Raw genomic sequence first — 19167 nt, 5'->3', positions numbered from 1 at the left:
AAGTAGCCTTTGTGTAATAGCCAGTATATGAAATCAGGTAAAATTTAGCTGACATAGGTTGGTGCTGTTATTAATACAACAATGAAATGTTTTCCCAAGTGGCAGAGAAGCATTTTCATCTATCTCTCTAGAAAGCCTCTAGAATGGCTAAAGTCAAATTTGATGGTTACCTACTGATGTGTGACAACTTTTATGATTTATGTAAATGCATCCTCTTCCCTATAAACCTGAAAAGTGTTGTTCTCAGGAAGGCTTGCCTGGTGTAGTGTGTGTGCATCTGTGTGCGGCTCCTTTCAGAATCAGAATATGTCAAGGGTTTACAAGAAGGCAGACAGTCCATCTCTGTGCTACAGCCCACCAGGAGGGATAGATTCTTCTGCCGATGGACAGAGGAATGGGGGCACTTCTCTCTGATGGCAGAAGGGCTCTCTAGGCCTGCAGAGGCACGTATCTGGTCTCTTCCTTACAACTCTCATGAGCTGCCTGAGGGTACAGTTTGCAGGAAAAATATTAAGCTGAGCACCCCCAAGAGAAAATGAAGTCATTGCTTTCCTGAGAGTGATTTATTCTTTCATTAATAACATATTTGCTATCTTTTCCAATGATAAATTAGGTCCTCGCTGCGAATGCCTTTGTTCCTAACCTGGCTCAGAGGATGGGGTGCGCACCCCTAACAGGCTGTCAATCTTCTTCAGTATCCTGCTCAGGCAATGGACAAATCCCTGAAGCTCATCACTTGCCAAAATTCCTTTGAACTTGATTCTTGGGGCTGTCTAATTGTCACATGATAGGAGGCAAGCCTGTAGAAGGGGTTCCTTTATAACTAGCAATTTGGCTTTTGAAGGAGATGTACAATATGTAAAATAAATTGTGTGAGGAAAAAAAAAATCTAACACCTTTTCTACCAAAGTCACTGTGCAAGGTCCAGATAGGAATCTTGTGAAATGAAATCTGAGGTCATAAACATGCCTTGCACATCTGGACTCTTGCCTGTGGCAGATACTCTAAAACCTGAGATGCTCTATTAATGAAGGAATAGAGCCTTGACTGACAACCTGCTACGTGTCCGGTTTTCCTACCTTTTGCCTCATTACAGCCACCTTGTGTGTTGAGGCTGCCACCATCGGCTGTGCAGGCATGAAATACTGACACAGCATGATGTTTTCGCTTCGAGCTTTCGAACCAGAAAGTCTGTCTTCCTGTCTTCCAAGCCTATCTTGCTGTCTCTCTCAGTCAGGGACCTCAAAGAATTTATCAAGAACACCTAACATGGGCTGGAGAGATGGCTTAGCGGTTAAGCACTTGCCTGTGAAGCCTAAGGACCCCCGTTTGAGGCTCGATTCCCCGGGGCCCATGTTAGCCAGATGCACAAGGGGGTGCATACATCTGGAGTTCATTTGTGGTTGCTGAAGGCCCTGGCATAACCTTTCTCTCTCTCTCTATCTGCCTCTCTCTCTGTTGTTCTCAAATAATAATAATAATAAAGAACACCCAACAAGAGCTGGCTGTGGTGGCACATGCCTTTAATCGTACGTAGCACTCAGGAGGCAGAGGTAGGAGGATCACCATAAGTTCGAGGCCACCCTCAGACTACATAGTGACTACATAGAGTGAAAACCTACCTTGAAAAAAATTGGATAAAAAGAACACCCAGTAGTTTCATGTGGGACATGGAGGATTTTGTTTGCTCAGTGTTCAGGAGAAAGGCCATTTGTCTTGTCTGAGTGGGCTTATGCAGGGCTCTGAGCTCCAGATTGGAGCTGGGTTTTGGGATAAAGCTGTGTATTCCATGCAAACCTTAAAAATGAATATTGACTTGAACAGATGTTTTAAAAATAATAAGTTTTTTGAGGTAGGGTCTCACTCTAGTTCAGGCTGATCTGGAATTCACGATGTAGTCTCAGGGTGGCCTCGAACTCACGACAGTCTTCCTACCTCTGCCTCCTGAGTGCTGGGATTAAAGGCGTGTGCCACCATGACTAGTTAAAAATAATTATTGGCTGACATGCTATTGACAACTTTGCTTTTGATTCTGTTGTGACCTTCATCCTCTCAGACCCTTTCTTACTTCTTTGCTCGAAGAACAGCAAGCAGGTTCCTTTCTCAAAGCTTCCCCATTTAGGGAGGAGAAGCAGTCTTTTCTCAATGTCCTACCCCATCTGGATTGTCAGAAATCAGGGCCTGACGTTGTTTCTTAGGTAGGTGTTTCATCTGTCTGTCAGCATGTCCATTCTTCCAGAGTCCACATGGCCAGGGCTCTGTCCTCAACCCTGAGTGTCCAGGTTCAGCAACACGACGGACATGTGGACACAAGGGACACACAGCTTTGTGTTTCCCTACATCTGGGCTCCTGTGGCTGCATGAGACATGGGATTGGTTCTGGCTAAGGTTTGGGCAGAGGTGGCATGAGAAATTAGTTGTTGGTGCCAGATTTGTAGGCATGTTGAACCTTTTGACATTCCCACACAGTGCTGTTCTTTATAAAGTACATGCTTAAGAACAACACAACTGAATTAAAAAAATCTCATAATATTTTAAAGTAAGTTTAAGATTTTTTGTGTTGTACTACATTCACAGCTGTTCTTGGCCACATTGGGTTGCACATGGCCTGCAGGCTATAGGCTGGATCCACTTCTAGAACTTTCTCTTCTTACTGGAAGTAACAATGATTGCCAAGGTTGTAGTAGATGCTGGCTCCTTGCTTAGTTCAGAAGCTTTAATGAGCAGAGAGCTTTCCTGACATCCTGTGATCAATTTGTGCTATGATCTAGAAAGTAACAGAAATATTTATTGCTGAAGACACTAATATCCTGGCCTTCTTTTGTTGTGGTTATCATATATCCTAAGACTTTGCTAACGGTCACAGGAACTGTCTACTGAATGGATACACTCACTCCTAGTTTATATCTCTCCATTCACTATTTGTAAACCTTTTTTTAAAAACAATATTTTATGCCAGTTATGATGCACACACCTTTAATCCCAATACTTGGGAGGCAGAGGTAGGAGGATCACTGTGAGTTTGAGGCCAGCATAAGACTATGTAGTGAATTCCAGGTCAACCTGGGCTAGAGTGAGACCCTACCTCAAGAAACCAAAAACAAATATTTATTTATTTGAGAGAGACATAGACCAGCAAGCAGACAGAGAACGAGAGTGCGACAGAAGAATGCCAGGGCCTCCTGCCACTGCAAACAAACTCTAGACCATAAGCGCCACTTTGTCCATCTGGCTTTATGTGGGTGCTGGGGAATCTAATCCAGGTTGTCAGGCTTTGCAAGCAAAAGCCTTTAACCACTGGACCATCTCTACAGCCCCTACTTTGTAAATCTTAATTGTATATTCCCAAACCTTTCCCATTTGTATAATAACACTGTATTTGGCTGGTTAACCTTAAGGGCTCTATTTGAACTCCCATTATTTTCTCTCATTAAAAAAATTCTTGTTAGACTTCAACTACTACCAATATTTACAGTGAAACAGAATGATATACATGGATCAATATTGGATAAGAAGGCAGACATGCCTGGGTTCCAACCCTGCTCAGTCAGCCACTTTCCTAAAGCCCTGGGCAGAGGATTACAGCAGCCTTAGTTATTGCATCTGTAAAATGGAGAGCTGCAGATGGTTAAGACTGTCTCACTGGATCTCCTGGGGGCTCAGGTGAGATCAATGAAGAGAGCAGCTTTCAGAAACCATAAAGAGGGCTGGAGAGATGGCCCAGTGGTTTAGGCACTTGCTGGCAAAGACTAAAGGCACAGGTTTGATTCCCCAGGACCCACATAAAGCCAGATGCACAGAGTGTCCCGTGCATTAGGAGTTTGTTTGCAGTGGCAGGAGGCCCTGGCATGCCCTTTCTCTCTCTCCCTGCAAATAAAAATGTTTTTTTTTTTTTTAAACCACAAGGAATCACTTTCATGGGAGCAATGTGTTCTAGAGACCCCCAGCCTCCATCACTTAGAAAGCTTCTGCTCTGAGAGCACTCTTCTATGGCTGTTTCCTCATGGGTATGATCTGCTTCAAAATCTGGGCTCCCTCAATGTGGTGGGGCTGTGTTTGCATTACCGGTCCTGTGTCCCCAAGGCTCAGTCCACCTTCACTCCCCACACTGTCCACATCTTTACGTCTCTGTCACTATGTCACTTCTTCGTGAGTCACCTTCAGGCGGTTCACCTGCTTCTGCCTGGTCACCGTCTCCAGGCAGGCTTCTAAATATTGTATGCTGCAGAAAGTGGCAAGTGACAGCAGAATTCAAGTGCATATTGCCTCCATTTAGGCTCTCACTCTTCTGACCGAACCTGTTGTCAGCAGTGAAAACAAACTTCCCTAAGCCTCGCTTAGCTTGCGTCAGTCCAAGCCTAAGAATTCGGTGCTGGCTCCCAGTTGCCTCATTAAAATAAGGCACATGTGTGTACACACACCATTTTTTTTTTTTTTTTTGGTGCTTGTTACAAACTCAATTTATGCTTGATGTGCCAAAATGGTAACAGACAGAACCGAGAACCACAAGTGGAAAAAACCCACGTCACATATCATCCGATTGCACTAAGATAATTACTGTGGAAATGTCCAGTTTTTTATATGCTGTGGTTGATCACAATGCTATCACACAGAGCCTATTCTCTCATGCCCAGCTTGTCCCCCGTGGTCATTTATTCTAATGTCCCCCCCCCACTGACTACACACACTGATCACCAAGACCTTGACCACAATTGACTTAGTTCCCCGCTGTAAAGCCTTGTTTTCTATCATTAATGAGGGTATAAGGCATATTCTTGTGAGTATCATATGCACATTTGTGTTTATAATATTTGTAGAGGTGAAATTGCTTGGCTGAAGTTTGTCCCCACATTTAAGACTTCTGAGGTTGTTGATAATTGCCTTTCAAAAGTTGTGCACCAATTTTCCTCCAAGCAGCATACCAGGTTATTAATTTCTAAACTCCCCAACTGAGTTGTAGACTTGGCCAACTTTATGGTACATGTACCTCATCTGAAACTTCCATTTTTTTTTTAAATTTATTATTATGATGATATAATTTATTTATTTATTTGAGAGCGACAGACACAGAGAGAAAGACAGTTAGAGGGAAAGAGAGAGAATGGGCGTGCCAGGGCTTCCAGCCTCTGCAAACGAACTCCAGACGCGTGCGCCCCCTTGTGCATCTGGCTAACGTGGGACCTGGGGAACCGAGCCTCGAACTGGGGTCCTTAGGCTTCACAGGCAAGCGCTTAACCGCTAAGCCATCTCTCCAGCCCTGAAACTTCCATTTTTAAAACATTTTATTTATTTTCATTTATTTATTTATTTGTGTGTGTGTGTGTGTGTGTGTGTGTGAGAGAGAGAGAGAGAGAGAGAGAGAGAGAGAGAGAAAGAGAGAAAGAGAGAGAGAGAGAGAGAGGCAGAGAGAGGATGGGTGTGTCAGGGCCTCCAGCCACTGCAAACAAACTCTAGACATGTGCACCCTCTTGTACATCTGGCTTACATGGGTCTTGGGGAATCGAACAAGGGTCTTTTGGCTTTGCAGGCAGATGCCTTATATACATATCTATCTTTTGCTTTCTTTAAAACAATAACTCTTGAATCCAACTTTACTTTGGTTTAGGATGTAAGGCAAAAGTGTGGCTTAGCTTACTTTCACATAGTTAATCTATTAGTGTAACAGAATTTCCCATGGAACCAAAATGCTATACTTGCTGTTTAATAAATTATTTGATGGTTATATGTGGGGCACTTTCTATCCTGCTTCTTTGATCTTTCTTGCTCTTTTGGCACCTTTGCAACAATATTTTATTTATTGTGGGTTTATAGTACTTTAAAAATCTGGTAGGGCAAGTTTATCCACATTATTCTTCTTTTTCAACATTTTTCTTGACAGTTCTCATGCATTTATTTTCTTTGATGAACTTTAGGATTATTTTCTCAAGTACCAGGAATACCAATGTAATTTTGATTGAAAAAGTAGTAAGCCTGTAAATTAATGTGAAGACTTCCCATCCAGGAGCATGGGATTTCTTCCTATTTATTTAGTTCTTCCTTTATGCCTCACTAGAAAATTCCAGTTTAATAAGTGTGACTTGTTCAGTTTATTCATATATATCCTAATTATTTTGCTCCCTTAGTTTGAGTTGCCCATTTTAAAATCACATTTTCTAACTTTTTAAATAGATATAAAATAGATTCTTTGGGTTTTGTTTTTAAGGAGAAAATATTAGCATCTGCACATAATTATAATCTTACTTCCACCTTTAAACTATTTGTATCTATTAGTTTTCCTATCCTATTGCATTGATTAAAACTTCTGAAACTAGGCTAAAAAATAAAAACAAACATTGGCAGGTCTGGGACTTACTCTCCAAGTTTCTCAATGTTTCTGACCGTTGCTTTCAGGAAGTCATCCTTTCTTATAGTAAAGAACTAGGTTGTGGATTTCAATTCCAAGATTCTTTTTTTTATTAAACCTTGAATGATTATTGAATTTTATCAAATGTCTTTTTGGCATCTTTTGCAATGATCATATGGTTTTTCTCTTCTGACCTGTTGATGTGATGAATTATGTTAATAGATTTCCTTATATTAAACTATCCTACATTCCTGGAATAAACTCTACTTAGTCATTCTGCACCGTTCTTCAATTGCACGGCTGGATTTGATTTGATAGTATTTTATTTAGGATTTTTGCTTCTATGTTTTGAGATTGGCCTGTAGAGGTTTTTAGGGTAGTCTCTGTGCCAGGTTTTGATTTCAGGGGTTTTTGGCTTTCAAAAATAAAGTGAGATGGGTCTCATCTTGAATCAATTACGTGACATTCCAAATGTGGATATGAAGGTCCACAGCATGATGTGTAGGAAGGAATGCAGGACTAGGAATTAGAAGACCAAGGTTCAATTCCTGACTTTGCCCCATCAGCTTCAAAAATTGGCTAAATTCTTTCTCCTACTTCAAATTCCATTTGCTTATCTTTAAAATGAAGGCTATACCTAACCATACCTCAGCTCCCTAAAATATTTGTTGTGGCAGTCCACTGAACTAGTCAGGATAGAAACACTTTGCCAAAGGCGGTGATAGTTATCAAGGGCTTGATCCATGCAGGGGGTTGTGTGTGGCATTTTGCATAGCTTATGCCATTACCCAGAACCCTCTCTGTAATCCTGACATGCCTCAATTGCAGTGAGGACTCGTCAGAGACCTGCAGCCCAGCGGTCCCGGGACCAGTGTCATCAACGCCACCTGAGGGCCTATCATAGGTGTAGAGTACCTCCAGCCAGCCTCACAGAAGCTGCTTTTCCTGAGACCTGCAGGGCAACTCACGCCCACATTACAGTTTAGGACACTCCGAGTCTCTCACGCCATCCCAGTGCAGATCCGTCAGCATCAGAAAAGAAAGCGCAGCTGTAGCATTTAGACATAATTCTGATGGCGACGGTCTTGTTTGTGCCTCTGGTATTTTGGATGAAATGGCTACACACTGAGACTGTCCATGTTAGTCGCAGAGTAGGAATGTCATATGCACGTGGCTTTCTAGTTCAAAGGGGACTATCTTTGAAAACGGAGCAAAACCGATCCTCGGCTTGTGAGTTGTTCTTCTATCGAGTCCCAAACTTGGGAGGCGTTTTAGTGTCTGCAGATGTACTCTGCTCTGGGAAGACTCAGCCACACAGGCATTGCAATCAGTCAATCACAAAGAATTTTTCAGCTGATCCTATGAGCAACCACAGGGGCGAGGATTACTGTATCCTTTTCGTCATCTCAATTATATGCTCACCACTCCTCCAGCATGCTTTGGCTTCTACTAAGAGCAGAGAGCAGCATGTGCTAAGCTTCGGTACATGCATCAATATACACACACGCATGCACACACTTGCTTAGAGAACATCTAAGCTCATGGCAGAAACAGAAACCATGGAGACCACGGGATCATCAAAAGATCATCAACAAGGATTCCCTCTGTGGGAGTCTGTGGGGTTGTGTAATGCAATCGGGGGAACTGTTTGCCGGCTGTGGCTGGCAGTTGCCTTGGAGACCAGCAGGCGGGAACACCTCCTTAGTGACGTTGTGAACAGCTGTTTTATTCCTCTGGGTCTTGCGCACAAGTAATCCTTTCACACCCTATGTAGGAGAGAGGCACAGGTGTGTCTTGTGCTAAGCTGGCAAAGCAGAGGAGAACATGCAATGTAAAAATATTCCTAATCACAGCATTCTTCCATGATGAGAAAATAGTTGCTCTTCATTACAATTTAAATGAACCTTAAAGAAATGAATGTGAAGCTGGGTGTGGTGGCACAATCCTGTAATTCTAGCACGAGGGGGGGAGATGCAGCAGAATCATGAATCTGAGGCCAAAGCGGGCTACATGGTGAATTTAAAGGCAGCCTGAGCTACATAGAGGTCCCTGTGTCAAAACCCAAGGGCTGGGGAACGTAGCTCAGTGGTAGTGTCCTTGTCTATCATGTGCGAGGCCTTGGTTTGATTCCCAGCACCACAAATAAAATGGTAAAAAAAAATAATGTGACTCATGCAAAGATGTTATCATTTTGACCCAAAGTATAGGATGTTCTATGAATGTGAAATGATTTCATTGAATTTAGTCTTCCAAGTTCTAGGAATGTGCCTACTCAGCTCCCTAGGGTAGAACTATGCTTCTGAGACTGCATGAATACAGATATTTGATTTTAAGTCAAGCAGAATACTTTGCTAATTATATTGTACAGCTTAGGTATAGCCAAGCATTGTCTTTACTTAAGTGGTTCACCTCCCACTTCTCCCACCTACGGCTGGGTCTATTCTTAACTAAGGTAGTGTGACCCGCGTGCCTAGAAGAGTGGCAGGCTCAGAACAGAGCAGTCACGACTGAATCAGTCATATCTTCTCTTTTCTCTCTTTAGTGTGCATGCATGATGTGTGCTCATGTGCCCATATATGTGTGTTCATGCTTATGAGTTTGGGCATGTGCTTGCCAGAGTGTGTGTGGCAGTCAGAGGTACCAGTCCTTGTCTTCCACCTCATTTGAGGAAGGGTCTCCGGTTGCTCACCACTCTGCAAGCTTTGTGGAAATCCTCCTGTCTCTGCTTCCCATCTCAGTGGAGGCACACGCTAGGAGATTATAGGAGCCTACTATAACTTTCAGTTTTTACATGGCATTTGGGAATGTGAACTCAGGTATTCACACTACAGGTGACAAGTGACAAGTGCTTTATCCACTGAGAAATTTCCCTGTATAACAAATAGTCACAATCTTAGGGGTTGGAAAACCACGCACTTATTATCTTACAATTTACACGAGTCACCTGTCAGTTCCCATGGATTGTGGCCTGGTGAAGTCAAGATGTCAGGGATTATCTTGATTAGGTTGGATGAGGTGGGAAGACCCATCCTAACTGTGGATGGCACCATGACATGGGCTGGAGCACATTTGCTATTAATTTTGCTTTTTATAAATTTTCTGTAACAAAAAAAGAAAAGAGAGGCCTGGCTGAGCATCAGTACCTCACTCCCTGCTTTCTCGCTGTGGACTGAATGTGGCCAGCTGCTTCATGCTCTTGTCACCATGCCTCCCTGTCATGATGAACTGTAATCTCAGACTATAAGCCAAAGTAAAGCCTTCCTCACTTAAGCTGATTTTTGGTAGTCAGTCCCAGCAATGAGAAAGCTAGCCAATGCACTACCCATCACAGACCTCTGTCATCACCTACATTTTGTGTTCATGTCTGAGTTGAGTTTTAGCCTACAGATAATACTTGGATTGTTTTCCATGCTGAATCCATGCCTTTTCTAAGGGAACTTTATTTTTATCACATTGGCTAATTTTCTTAAAAAATTATTTATGATTTATTTGCAAGGAGAGAGAGAGAGAGAGAGAGATGGTCGCATCAGGGCATCTAGTCACTGAAAATGAGTTTCAGATGCATGCACCACTTTGTGTATCCGGCTTTATGTGTGTGCTGGGGAATTGAACACGGGTTGTTAGGCTTTGTAGGCAAGCACCTTTACCACTGAGTAACCTCTCCAGCCTCTATATTGGATAATTTTGTGTTTAGAAAAATATTGCAAGGGCTGGAGAGATGGGCTAGTGGTTAAGACACTTGCCTGCAAAGCATAAGGACACATGTTCTACTCTCCAGATCCCACATTAGCCAGACGTACAAAGTTGAGGCAAGCACAAGGTTTCACATGCTCATTAGGTTCTGCAAGTGTCTGGAGATCAATTGTAGTGGCTGAGGCCCTGACAGGCCAATTCTCTCTGAAAATAAATTAAAATAAAAAAATGTTGCACCAGATCTATAAATAAAACCACAATTATTTCAGAAGAGTTCTGAACGTTTTCCTTGATGTTATGCAAGATTACTGGGGTGGCCCTAAGAAATGAACATGACAGAACCATAGATGCTGAGTTCAACCAGAGGCTGCTCTGATGGATTCATCATTGCATTCACGCCAAAGTCTCACTTCCTATGGGCTGCTCCCTGTCAGTGACTGAGTCTGACAAAAATACCAAGGAGGGGGCTGGAGAGATGGCTTAGCGGTTAAGCTCTTGCCTGTGAAGCCTAAGGACCCCGGTTCGAGGCTCGATTCCCCAGGTCCCACGTTAGCCAGATGCACAAGGGGGCGCACGCGTCTGGAATTCGTTTGCAGAGGCTGGAAGCCCTGGCGCGCCCATTCTCTCTCTCTCCCTCTATCTGTCTTTCTCTCTGTGTCTGTTGCTCTCAAATAAATAAATAAATAAAATTAAAAAAAAAATACCAAGGAGGCCTGGTCCTAGACATAAGGAAATCTCTGTTGAGCCATGTGTCCCCTTTGGCGTAAGCATCTCCCCCAGTGGACTGGCTACATTTTCCTTAGGCTTGAATGGGACCGCCTCTCACACCTTGCTCTCCCTGCCATCTCTCTTCCTTTCACTCGGGATTAGATCTTCATGGGATCTGATTTTTCTTCCCAGCTTTTCCCAATTCCCTTGCCATTTTTTTCCTCAACCATTTCCCAAAAATATATTTTGGCACATTTAATCCTGTCTTGATACTGTCCTCAGATCGCTCAGACAATATAATTATTAGCATCTTCACGAGTCTGCAAAATTATCCAGTGCTGTGAATTTGAGCAAGTTTCCCCCTTCTGATCTGACTCCAGAAATGGCAGGGGAGGGCACTGGAAGAGCAAGCATCAGACCTGGATGTCTTGAGATAGAATCTTGGCACCTGGGTCAGTTCCCTGTGTCCTCATATAATACCTGACAGAAACAACTTAAAGGAGACTTAAGGGAAGAAAGATTTACTTTGGCTCAAAATTTCAGAGGTTTCAGTGCATTATGGCCAGGAGGACAGAGCAGAGCAGAGCATGTCTGGTGATCAAAGAATGGAGGCACACACACACACACACACACACACACACACACACACACACACATACACGGAGAGAGAGAGAGAGAGAGAGAGAGAGAGAGAGAGAGAGAGAGAGAGGATGCATTCTTTGGTTTTCTCCTGCTTCTCCTTTGATTCCATCAGTGCCTCCATCCTATGGAATGGTGCCACCCATATTCAGGGTAGGTCACTCCCCTTGTTAATTTCTGGAAAAGCCTTCATAGAGGTGTGCTTTACTAATCTCCTAGGTGTTTCTTAGTGAAAATGAGCTAGAACAGTATCATTTAGATAACCTCAGAGAATCACATGTCTCTCCAGGGTTCATTTATCTCATCTATAGAGTAAAAACAAGAATGATTCATCTATCATAGGGGCAAATAAAATTGTACCTAGAATTTGAGGCCTGAAACAGAATAAGTGGTTAAAAGGAACCATGTTAATATTTTACAAGATCTAGCAAAACAATAATGTTCTTTACAAATTGCAAAGCTGTGTCTTTGTGATGAATGCCATTGTTAGAGATGTATGGAAATAGGAAGCACAGGGCTTTGCTGTGGATGAAATGTGATAAGAAACCAACTACACTAATAGTCTCATGGCACATACCTGTGGAAATCAGGGAAATGAGGGCAAGGCAGAGAAACCAGCTCTGTGCTCAGATGGGGGAAGAAGGTAGAGGCTGGAGAAACCCCGAGGAAGGAGCCATTTTGAGGTTACCAGCCAAACCTTCCATGAGCATGGTGACTGCTGCTCACAGAGGCTGGAGAAGCTATCCTTGGGCATTCCCTCACTCCCTTCTGTTTCCATCTAGATGAACATTGATTTACCTTCCCGGTAGGATTTATAACTAGCTCCATGGTTTTCTTGGTGTTATGGTTTGACTCTGTGGTGTCTCCCACAGGCTCAAGCCTTGAAGGCTATGTGGCAGTATTTGGGAGGCTGTGGAATATTTCAGAGCTGGGGCCTACCTGGCAAAAGGAGGTCACTAAGAGTGGGTTTTTAAAGGTTAGACCAGCCCCGGGTTCCAGTCATGCACTCTGATTCCTGGTCTACCACCATGTGAACAGCCTCAATCGTTCCCACTGCCACAGACTGAGTGGCTGTGCCATGCTTTCCCCACTGTGATGGACGGAGACTCCATGCAGCTGTGAGATGCAATGAGTCTTTTCTCTCTTCCTTTGTTTCTTCCAGGTTCTTTGGTCATAGGGATGTAAAGTAACTAACATGCTTGACTCCCTTCCTTTCCCATCCACTTCTTAGCTGACCTTTCCCAGAAAGAACACTTTCTCCTATTCTTTATGTCTAGCCAGCTGGAGGTGGAGAGGCTTTTGGTGAATCACAGGGCTCGGCTGAGATAGTGCACATGCATACACACACACACACACACACACACACACTCTGCAGCTGAAAGCTTTGGTTTCAGAATCAAACCAGCTGGCTTTGAATCCTGGGTCTTCATCCTGTGGACCATGGTCAGGATGCTTGCTCAGCCTTACCTATTCTCTTCTCTGAACTTGGGGCAATGGCCTCTTGCTCTTGTGCTGTGAGCACTGATGACTCATTACAGAGGCTAGGACATGGGATAGGATCCACTCTCTAATAGTATGAATGCCATTGTCTCCCGAATTCATATATTGGAACTTAATATTCAGTGTGGTGCTATGAAGAAATAAGGTCCTTTGGGAAGTGATTAAGCCATGAGGATCCTGCCCTCATTCCTGGGATTGGTACCTTGTTAAAGCTGTTGAAGGGAGTTGTCTTTTCCCCTTTGCCATGCGAAGACACAGAGGTGTCATTTCTGAAGAAAAAGCCCTTGCCAGACACTCAATCTGATGGAAACCTGATCTTGAATGTTTTAGCCTCTGGATCTGTGAGAAATGAATTTCTGCTGTTTACAAATGACCTAGGCTAAGTTCTTTTGTGTAGCTGTTGAGTGGCCCTGAAACATTTCACAAGGCAGCTCCTTGTTGCCTTGCATGCATGCTTATGATGGCTTTCCCAGTCATCCTAGTGGTAACTTTACTCTCTCTCTCTCTATATATATGTATTTAAAATGCATGGGGGGATACACATGCTTTTGTAAATTGTGTTCTTTTAGCTTTGCCAAGTGAGAAGTGCAGTTGAGCCCTGTGTAAAGAAATAAGGCGACAATGGTCTTGGGTCTAGTTTCAGAAGGTAGCCACTCTTAAGCAAGGAATCTAACAACAAACAAGGAGCAAATACTTTTTCAGATATATAAATGTTAGGATCATTCTGGCATTGTAGGACAAAAGTTTCTTCTTTTTTAAATGAACTCAGGCAAATAAAATTTGAGGAAGATAATTAGGTAGAAAACTAGCTAGAACTTTGTAACTTCCTTTTGTCTCTTCCCTGAAAAGGGGAAAAAGTGTTAGTTATGTGAAGTCACTTTCTTCAAATGAGGGGGCCTTACAGGAAGCAAGGCATTGCCATGCTTCTTTACAATGAGACCCTCTGTATGATGCTAGAAACAGAGTGGGGGACTAAATCTAGAAGTCCCTGATCTAGGATACAAAAACCTGGGTTGGCTGTCATCTACCATGTGCACTGTGCGTTAGTTCCTTTTATTCTTGCTGTGATCAAATGCCTGACAAGAACAGCACAGAGGAGGAAGGACTTATTTTGGCTATGGTTCGAGGCTTTAGTCCATCATGGCAGGGATGGCTCCTAACTGTGGCAGTGACAGCGTGAGGCTGCTTGCTCACAACATGGTGGACCAGAGAGCCGATGCTACCTGGTCTGCTTGTTTCTGTCCCTCTTTCAGTTTGGGGAAATGAGCTCAAGTAGTGCCATGTTCTTCAGTGCAGTTCTCTCCTCCTCAGTCGCTGCTCTGTGAAAACACCCATACAGACACGCCCAGAGGTGTATCTCCTAGGGGATTTGAAAGCCCATCAATTTGACAATGATGCTTAACTGTCACACAGTGTGATTTGGGTAAGCCACTTTACCACCAGAGCCTTAGTTTGTTATCTGCCAAGTGGGCCATATCGCAGGGCTATTCGGGGGCTTGAATGAGGTAACGAGTGCTCTGGGAAGCTTCTTGTAAGCTGCTCTGCAGTGTCTAGCTGCTTATGGGGAGAGCATGTTTCATTCATCCCATCTGAATTAGAGACACCCCATGGTTATCACTGGAAGGAGCTCCTTCAGTCACGGAGTTCGCGAGAGTTCAGAAGCCCTGAGTTCATCATACAGCGAGTGGTGATGACCATAGTAGTCATGACAGCTGCACCATTGGGTGCGCTGGCTGCCGTCTGAGAGGGAAGCTGTTTGGCTGGAAGTAGGTGCTGAAACTTGTCTGGAAGCTGCTCTTGTGCAGGGTGCCATGGCTTTTCCATTTTTAAAATTATGTTTTTATTTATTTACTTGAGAAAGAGAGGGGGAGGGAGAGAGTGTGAAAGAGGCATATATATATCTATATGTAGATATAGATATAGATTAGATAAAGATATAGACAGAGAGGAGAGAGAGGGCTTTCCAGGGTCTCCAGCCACTGCAAATGAACTTCAGATGCATGTGCCACCTTGTGCATCTGGCTTACGTGGGTACCGAGGAATGTAACCTGGGTCCTTAGGCTTTGCAGGTAAGTGCTTTAGCAGCTAAGGCATCTCTCTAGTCCCAGATTTTACTTTTGTTATAAGTTTGTCCCTTTGGGACACCTGGAAGAAACTGCAGATAATGAAGGTAGAGATGTGGCCAAGGGAGAGTTGAGTCTAAATATTTATATAACTTCTGCTAAAAAAAAAATTTGGAGCCCTTCCTTCATTGAAGTGCTAGATTTGCTCTTCCTGTCTCAAAGTCTGGATCGTGAATATCCATAAACGGCCCATGTGTTTAAGGCCTGGTCCTCAGTTTGAGGTGTCAATAGGAAGTGCCAGAACCTTCAGAAAGAAGTTAGGTGGAGTCACTTGGGTTATACCCTCTAAGGGGACATTCAAGCCCTGGACCCTTCCCAGGGATCTTCTATCACATGCTCCCCACATGATGTACTATGATGCCAGAGGCCCAAAGAAACAGGGCCAAGTGACCATGGACTCAAACTTTGGAAACTATGAGGCAGAATAAATCTTTACTTCCTCTACACTGATTATCTCAGTATTTTGTCACTGAAACAGACAGTTAACTAATTCGTAAGGAATCTGGAATTTAGCAAGATTATTTAACATGTATAAGAGCACATGGCTCACAAAGTGGAGGTGTGTTTCCATGCCAGGCCTGACTCAATGCCCCTGAAATTGTGCATAAGGAAGGGCTCTGTAAGTGATACAATCCCTTGGAAGTGGACACTATCCCTGATGTATTTGAGCCAAGGAGACACCTGGAGCCCAGGGAAGTGTGCAATAGTTTGGTGTCAGCCACAAAGCTGAGGGACAGAAGCTTGACGTCCCCATTCTTGAACAGGGCCCCTCTGTCACAGGAGTGCTTCCTAATCTGTTTTCCTCCCTCTTTGCCTAAAAAAAAAAAAAAAAAAAAGGCAGCCAAGCAATGGCTAACGGGCTCACAAGAGGTTAGGACACATACTTATGAGGCAATCACAGGATTGCTTTCAGCGAAACACATGCTCTTGGTAACAAAAGGAATACAGAAATCAATTTCTTTGAATGTTCTTCAACCTAATCAACCCTGACGCTGCTAAACTGTTCCCGACATCCTCTGGTTCCTCCTCCTTTAAAGCCCCAAATAAAGTATAATGAAATAAGCTATAAGCATTTGGGGGCTATTCAACTCTCTGAAGTGCTCAAGGATGCAATTTGTAGGCAAGATGTTCAGGAATTAAAAAAAAAAATTATGCTGGTGCCAAGCCGCGTTGTACCAATTTCTCCCTGGCCCTGATGCATGTTAGGTATGCATATGGTCCACACATTTTTCAAAAACGTACCCCCAGGTGTCAGGGCCTGTTCTTTGGAGCATATCAACTAAATGTGGACAGACGGGTATGCTGAGGAAATGAAAAATAAAACCCCAGCTGCTCCTCTGAACACTGCTGTCATTTGGAGGCTGGAGTGGGCTGTGCCGTTCTTGCCCAGAGCTTCCAGTGACAGCACCTGGAAAATCAGTAACTGCGGAGCTCCTCCGGGGCAGGGCCGAGGGCGTTCATTCTTCGTCTGCTGGTTGAGCATGGATTGGGGTTACTGAGAGAGAGAAGTGAGTACGAGTGTTAGGGAACAAGGTGAGTGGTTAAATTAATAGAAAAGAGAAGGCCCATTGGAAGATGCTAGTTGAAATAAGCCATGGGCATGTCCCAGACTCTTCCAGTTCCTGCCTGGAAATCCATTGCTGGTAAGAAAAGGGGCAAGGCACGAGTCTCAAAGACTCACCTCGTTGCTCTGAACCTCTTTCTATTCTAATGAGATAGTTGCAGATCACTTACAGCAATGTTTAGCACACAGTAAAGATACACAATAAATATATATTCTATCTCTCCATCCATCCATGTGGAACCCACAGAGTGGTTACACTTGATGTCAAAAGTTAGTGGTGGAAAAAAACCCCGTCTCTCAAAAGGAGCTCAAATTTGAGTGGATGCCATTGTCTAACTCAGAAGTAACCCCAGTGAGGAGGACATTATTTCCCTTCTTTGGGTGACAAAGAAACCAGATGTCAGCACAGTTCCATGACCTGTCCCCAGCCTCTAGTCATAAGGAATGGACCTTGAGGTGTGACATGGCTAAGCCAGCTCTCCAGCCATGTGCTTTGTTGGGACTTCCCATTGTAGAGAAAGAAAATTGAGGCTGGCAATGCCATGAGGCAGGGTACCTGGCACCTACAATCTCAAGGGCTAGCTCTAGGTTCTGCTCACAGGCTTCCTTTCTTAGTGTGGCCCCTGGGCAGGAGAGGTGAAAATCCTAGTAGAGATCTGCTGTTTCCAAACCCAGTGCTCCTTCCAGAAGTCTTGGGGATGTCACCTGCCTCTGCTTAAGCATCTCTAGTGACCTGTGTATCTTTTCCGAGGCAGTACTATTAGACACCAGTGTCTTGATACAGATTTTTCAATCAAATCTCTTGTGACGGGGTAGGTCCTGGTATGCGTCCTGACTGCCGTGAGTGGAGATGGTGGTGATTATAGCAGTGGTTACGTATGGCATGTATCAGATATTTGGATAGCACTTCCCAAATAACAGAAACATATCCTTAAGCTAGCAGTGGTCTCAAGCATTATAATGAAAATGGTTTCCTTTTCTTCTTTTTAAAATGTCTGAAGACCTCCCAGGGCCACATTCACTTCACTTTTCCCAGTTCTGTCACAGAAAGGATAGGCTGCTGGCATTACATGTTCTGAAATGTTTCTATGCTGAAATCATCTCTCCCAGTCAATGTGGTGTGTGGCACTTTGGAGTCTCCATCAATCACTGGGGATTGAGTTGGAGAAAGTACAAATCTTTTTCTAGAAAATCACGCTGGCTTTGGGTGTTCATGCCTGGCTTGACTTGACTCCTTGGTTATGAGTAAGTGGAGAATTTGGTCCAACAGTGTCCTCAGAAGAAACAAGGCCTCCCTGAGTAAATGAAGAAAGGTGGCTCCTTAAATTGGGCTGAAACTGATGGCAGAGCCTGTCTGCCCCACATCTATTTGGTAAACTTCATCAGGACCAGTGCTGGTACTGCCCAGAGCTCAGTGAATGCACAAGATGCCTGGTGCTTAAAAGTGAGGCTTTTAAGCCAGACTTGCTTGACTTTGAATCTGGGTCCTCCATTGTAAATTGGCTCTGAGTATGCTAATATCTCTGTACCTCAGTGTCCTTATCAATAAACTGGAGATGATAATCAAACCTGCTCTGAGCCTTAATGAGCTGTTACAAGGAAATGACTTAGAATAGTACCTGACAGCTAATAAATACTGAGTGATGGGCTGGAGAGATGGCTTAGCGGTTAAGCGCTTGCCTGTTAAGCCTAAGGACCCTGGTTCGAGGCTCGGTTCCCCAGGACCCACCTTAGCCAGATGCACAAGAGGGTGCATGCATCTGGAATTCGTCTGCAGTGGCTGGAGGCCCTGGCGCGCCATTCTTTCTCTCTCTCTCTCTCTCTCTGCCTCTTTGTCTGTCGCTCTCAAATAAATAAATAAAAATAAACCAAAAAAATTAAAAAAAAAAAACTGAGTGAGAGTAGCTATTACCAGCTTTCCAAGACTCCTCAATTCCATCCCTGAATGAAGTCTTATCTACAGAAAGCAACCAATTTTCACTGACTCAGATTGGATGTGACTTTGTTGGTGAGTAGCAGTTGATTTACGAATAACATGTCAGGCTGGAGAGATGGCTTAGCGGTTAAGTGCTTGCCTGTGGGGTCTGAGGACCCTGGTTCGAGGCTTAATTTCCCAGGACCCACATTAGCCAGATGCACAAGGGGGGGCACACATGTGGAGTTCGTTTGCAGTGGCTGGAAGCCCTGGTGTGCCCATTCTCTCTGTCTATCTGCCTCTTTCTCTCTCTGTCACTCTCAACTAAATAAAAATGACCAAAAAATTTTTTAAAAAGAGAATAACATGCCTACAGGTGTAGTTGCTCATGACTATACACTCCAAACTTGGAAGGATGAGAAAGGAGGATTGCTGCAAGATTGAGATTGTGACCAGCCTGGCCTTTACAGCAAGATAGCAAACTAGCTAGATGATAGACAGATACTGTTCTTTTACAAATGTGCTCTTTATTCATTCAGTGCACCCATGAAGACACTGACCTGTGTTCATATGTATGTATGTTGTCTGTTGATGAAACAATATAAAGGATGTTACTATATTTTCCTTTCTGTCTTATCTGTAAGAAAATTCAGAGCACTATCTACTACTTATAAAGGTAAGC

The sequence above is a fragment of the Jaculus jaculus genome, chromosome 1 (genome assembly GCF_020740685.1).
Source record: "Jaculus jaculus isolate mJacJac1 chromosome 1, mJacJac1.mat.Y.cur, whole genome shotgun sequence".
Taxonomy (NCBI): domain Eukaryota; kingdom Metazoa; phylum Chordata; class Mammalia; order Rodentia; family Dipodidae; genus Jaculus; species Jaculus jaculus.
Note: the sequence above shows the minus strand (reverse complement) of the source record.